Source organism: Bos grunniens, chromosome 10 (genome assembly GCF_055505025.1).
Source record: "Bos grunniens cultivar Pamir isolate PY7600 chromosome 10, Bosgru_T2T1.0, whole genome shotgun sequence".
NCBI classification, from domain to species: Eukaryota; Metazoa; Chordata; class Mammalia; order Artiodactyla; family Bovidae; genus Bos; species Bos grunniens.
The window spans coordinates 97,610,982-97,616,981 of NC_141174.1; positions in this window are offsets into that span (position 1 = coordinate 97,610,982).

Sequence of the window (6,000 nt, forward strand, 5' to 3'; positions counted from 1 at the left end):
CAGTGTGATACGCCTATGAACTATCGCAGGAATTGCAAACTCAGATGTCTACAGGGACCAAGAAGGGGACATGGCTACAAAAAATACTTCCTTTTCTTCTTAGCTCGACTACAATAAAATCAACAACTTTAGTATGATTATTATTAGCAAAACCTTTCAATGGCTTCCCATCTTACCCAGTAAATGACAATAGTCTACAGGACCCATACCATCTCTACTTTATGTACTTCATTCAGTTCAGTTCAGTCACTCAGTCGTGTCTGACTCTTTGCGACCCCATGGACTGCAAGCACGCCTGTCTTCCCTGTCCATCACCAACTCCTGGAGGTTATGCAAATTCGTGTCCATCAAGTTGGGGATGCCATCCAACCATCTCATCCTCTGTCATTCCCTTCTCCTCCTGCATTCAATCTCTCCAAGCATCAGGGTCTTTTCCAGTGAGTCAGTTCTTTGCATCAGGTGGCCAAAGTATTGGAGTTTCAGCTTCAGCATCAGTCCTTCCAATGAATATTCAGGACTGATTCCTTTAGGGATTGACTAGTTGGATCTCCTTGAAGTCCAAGGGACTCTCAAGAGCCTTCTTCAACACCACAGTTCAAAAGCATCAATTCCTCGGTGCTCAGGTTTCTTTATAGTCCAACACTCACATCGATACATGACTACTGGAAAAACCATAGCTTCGACTATATGGATCTTTGTTGGCAAAGTAATGTCTCTGCTTTTTAATATGCTGTCTAGATTGGTCATAGCTTTTCTTCCAAGGAGTAAATGTCTTTTAATTTCATGGCTGCAGTCACCATCTGCAGTGACTTTGGAGCCCCCAAAATAAAGTCTGTCACTGTTTCCATTCTTTCCCCATCTATTTGCCATGAAGTGATGGGACCAGATTCCATGATCTTAGTTTTCTGAATGTTGAGCTTTAAGCCAACTTTTTCACTCTCCTCTTTTACTTTCATCCAGAGGGTTTTTAGTTCCTCTTCACATTCTGCCATAAGGGTGGTGTCATCTGCATATCTGAGGTTATTGATATTTCTCCCAGCAATCTTGATTCCAGCTTGTGCTTCATTTAGCCTGGCATGTCACATGATGTACTCTGCATATAAGTTAAATAAGCAGGGTGATAATATACACTCTTGACATACTCCTTTCCCATTGGACCCAGTCTGTTGTTCCATGTCCAGTTCTAACTGTTGCTTCTTGACCTGCATACAGATTTCTCAGGAGACAGGTCAGGTGGTCTGGTATTCCCATCTCTTGAAGAATTTTCCAGTTTGCTGTGATCCACACAGTCAAAGGCTTTGGCATAGTCAATAAAGCAGAAATAGATGTTTTTATGGAAATCTCTTGCTTTTTCATGATCCAACGGATGTTGGCAATTTGATCTCTGGTTCCTCTGCCTTTTCTAAATCCAGCTTGAACATCTGGAAGTTCACAGTTCATGTACTGTTGAAGCCTGGCTTGGAGAATTTTGAGCATTACTTTACTAGCTTGTGAGATGAGTGCAATTGTGTGGTAGTTTGAGCGTTCTTTGGCATCGCCTTTCTTGGGGATTGGAATGAAAACTGACCTTTTCCAGTCCTGTGGCCACTGATGAGTTTTCCAAATTTGCTGGCATATTGAGTGCAGCACTTTCACAGCATCATCTTTTAGGATTTGAAATAGCTCAACTGGAATTCTGTCTCCTCTACTAGCTTTGTTCATAGTGATGCTTCCTAAGGTTCACTTGACTTCACATTCCAGGATGTCTGGCTCTAGGTGAGAGATTACACCATCGTGATTATCTGGGTCATGAAGACCTTTTTTTGTACAGTTCTTCTGTGTATTCTTACCACCTCTTATTAATATCTTCTGCTTTTGTTAGGTCCACACCATTTCTGTCCTTTATTGAGCCCGTCTTTGCATGAAAAGTTCCCTTGGTATCTCTAATTTTCTTGAGAAGATCTCTAGTCTTTCCCATCCTATTGTTTTCCTCCATTTCTTTGCATTGATCACTAAGGAAGGCTTTCTTATCTCTCCTTGCTAGTCTTTGGAACTCTTCATTCAAATGGATATATCTTTCCTTTATGTACTTAGTCCGTACCAAACCACATTAGATTTTTTTTATATACGTAGTTTCAATTTAATTTCATTAATTCATTTTATTTTTGGCGTGCTGGTCTTTGCTGCCATGCAGGCTTTCTCTGTTTGCAGGATGGTGGGGGCCGCTCTCTCTCTGCAGTGTTGCGGCTCCTCACTGAGGCAGCTCCTCTTGTTGCAGAACGCGGGCTCTACGGCTCGCAGCCTCGATAGTTGGGGCATGCAGGCTTAGCTGCTCTGCGGCATGCGGAATCTCCCTGCCTAAGCGACCAGACCCGTGTCTCCTATATTGGCAGGTGGACTCTACCACTGAGCCTCTAAGGGACCCAAACCACATGAGCTTTTGTTGAAGACACTGGGCAACCTCCCTTGTTAAGAATCTTCCGCTGGGATGTTTCCTGTGCCTAGAATGTTCTTCCCTGGGATATAGCCCTTCAGGTGAGTGTTGTTCAGTCACTAAATGGTGTCTGACTCTTGGCGACCCCATGGACTGCAGCACGCCAGTTCTCCCTGTCCAGGGGATCTTCCCAATGCAGGGATCAAATCTGAGTCTCCTGCATTGCAGGTAGAGTCTTTACCATCTGAGCCACCAGGGAAACCCCATATAAATGCTAGATAATATTATTAATAAAATATTATTCAGGTGAGTGGCCTGAAATAAAGCATAACTGCAAGCCTAATCTAGCCTGGGGCAAACCAGTTTGTCTGAGATCCTGAGATTCTTTTTCTCTCCGGAAACCTATGTATTTAGTGTGGTTTTTTTGCCTACCCAGGCCCTTTGAGACTTGACCCCAGATTTTACATATGCCCCATCCTGAGGCTGTGAAGCCATGTGGAGACCATTACAGGAGGCCATAACTCATGGCCTTGATAGTGCTCTTCACCCACACATCCTCTGCAGAGGGGTGGGCTGTAAGGGTTGACCCTTCCACAAGGCTCAGCCTTGGTGAGAGAGTGTATTGGCACAGCTCCATGGACTGTGGGACGGTCATTCATAATATACTTGGGGTGCTCACTTGGGGTACTTCTGCCTGGTCTCCCACCGCTCCACCAAACAAGCAGACTGGGAGCCAGAGAGGCTTCTGCCATCTCTGTGTGGGCGGCCCAGCCAGTCCCTCAGCTGCTCCAGGCAGCCTCTGACCGGGCCTTACAGTGAGACTTCCAGGGAGGCAGGAATGCAGGCATGTCTTGTTCTCTGTAGCCTGAGAAGGAGGGAAAACTGCCCAACTGCTCTGGACATTAATCCCTGTTTGTTTCTCATCTTTCCTTGCTACCAAAGGTAGAAAAGGGAGGGGAAAAGCCACTATTGGCTCTGGAATGTACCAGCGTCCTTTGCGGTAGCTGCAAAAAAGCAAGTCAGTAGAAAGTCAGTTTGGGCAAAGAAAGGGGATGGTGGCCTTGGGAGACCTCTGGTCCTTTGGCTGAGGTGCTGGAGGGCATTGACCAGCAGGAGTGTGGGGCTCTTTGAGGGCCATGTGAGGAGGGATGTCCTTTGGGCTCCTGGTGAGGCATGTCACCGCAGGACAGACAACAAATGGGAGACCAATGTGGTACCCAAGATGGCTGGTTTTAGGGTGCCTGTGGGATGCCTCCTGCAGGCTCCTTAAACAATTTGGAGTAAATTGGAAGGGGCAGGGTTTCTGCAAGTCAGGTGTGAATGAACGCAGAGAAAAACTGCTTTGTTGTTAGTATTACACCTGTACCCTTTAAAATAAAAATAAGTTAAAAATTTTCCCTCTTATTCTAATAATAGTACATGCTTTAAAAAATTCAGAAAATTTAGAAAAGTATGAAGAAGAATATAAAAGTCATTTGAACTCCCACTAAGTAGTGATAGCCACTGCTAACTTTTGAATAATTGCTTTGTGGATTTTTAAATATCCAGGAAGCCAGAGGATATTTTATATATATATATATGTATGTATGTATGTATGTATGTATACATATATTATTATATATACATACATATACATGTACATATACAATACATATATATGATACACACACATATATGTATACATATATACACACATATCTAATGATAAAGAGAGAATCTTAGTCTATTACCTTCCTTTTGGGCCAAATGTTGGGTGGCACCAAAGCTTCCCAGGAATCAATCAGGAGAATGGCTAAAGAGCTATTGAGATAGGAGTCCAAGTGATCAGCACCATTCTCCTTAAAACTTCAATAAAGTCAGCAAAAACTCAACAGAGGCTTAGTGTGAGTGGATTTATTGTGGAAGGACTAAGGTTCACATCTGAGTTTTATGAGGTGAAGCATGGCAGGGGCACAGTGGTGCAGAAGTGCAGAGGCGATTGGAAACACGAGGTAAACTTCAGGGGAGTGTGTTGAACACTCAGAGACCTTGAAGTTCATGTTAATCTAATACAAGTTTCTAATACTGGGTCCTCAGAGGCATTGGGGTTGAACTGTCTGGCTCATTTTTTTTCTATCTCTCTCTATGTGTATGTATGTATCAATACACATATGTGTTAATGTATTTTGCATCCCCATGGACTATACAGTCCATGGACTTCTCCAGGCCAGAGTACTGGAGTGGATCGCTGTTCCCTTCTCCAGGTGATCTTCCCAACCCAGGGATCGAACCCAGGTCTCCCGCATTGCGGATGGATTCTGTACCAGCTGAGCCATCAGGGAAGTCCAAGAATACTGGAGTAGATAGCCTATCCTTTCTCCAGCAGATCTTCCCAACCCAGGAATGGAACCAGGGTCTCCTGCATTGCAGGTGGGTTCTTTACCAGCTGAGCTACCAGGGGAGCTCATTAGCACACATATACATGTATAAATATGCATATATATATATAAATGTAAAATAAGTTATTATACATGTTGCATTGTCTGATATCCTTTCTAATTTTTATTTAATTTTATTTTTAAGATTTTTACTGAAATACAGATAATTTACTATGTTATGTTAGTTTCAAGTATATAGCAAAGTGATTCAGTTATACATATATACTCTTTTTTTACATTCCCTTCCATTATAGGTTACTACAAGGTATTGAGTATAGTTCCTGTGCTATACAGTAGATCCATGTTGATTATTTTATATATAGTAGTGTGTATATTTTAACCCCAATCTCTTAATTTATTCCTCTAGGCCCTTTCCTCTTTGGTAACCATAAATTTGTTTTTTATGTCTGTGATCTATTTCTGTTTTGTATATAAGTTCATCTGTATCGTTGTTTTCGATTCCACATATAAACATGATATTCTTTTTATAAAAAAGAAATTATTATACAAATTGTTGTGTAATGGGATTTTCTGTAACTTGTCATTGTTCAGTCGCTCAGTCGTGTCTTACTCTTTGCAACCCCATGGACTTCAGCACCCCAGGCTTCCCTGTCCCTCACCATCTCCTGAAACTTGCTCAAACTCATGTGAGTCAGTGATGCCATCGAACCATCTCACCTTCTGTTGTTCCCTTCTCCTCCTGCCTTCAATCTTTCCCAGCATCAGGGTCTTTTCTAGTGAGTCAACTCTTTGTATCAGGTAGCCAAAGTATTGGAGCTTCAGCTTACATAGCTTTCTGTGTCAGTAAAAGCATATTCATGTTGTGATCTTTTTAATAGCAGCAGGATATTCTGTTATATGGATCACCATATATTTAATTCATCCATGATTCAACATTTAGATGATTTAAGTTTTCACTATTATAAACAATGCCACAATAAATGTTTTGGATATAAATTGATTTGTATTTTTCTAATAGTTTTCTAGGATTAATTCCTACAAGTAGAATTGCTGGGTCTATTTTTGCAGGTTTTGTGGTACAAATTACCAAAGTGTACTTCACAAAAATGGTAGCAGTTATTCTCTCACTGATCCTACATGAAGCTCATTTTCCTATTAAGCTCACTGTAACTAAATATGATGAGGCTTATACTTTTTGGCCATCTGTTT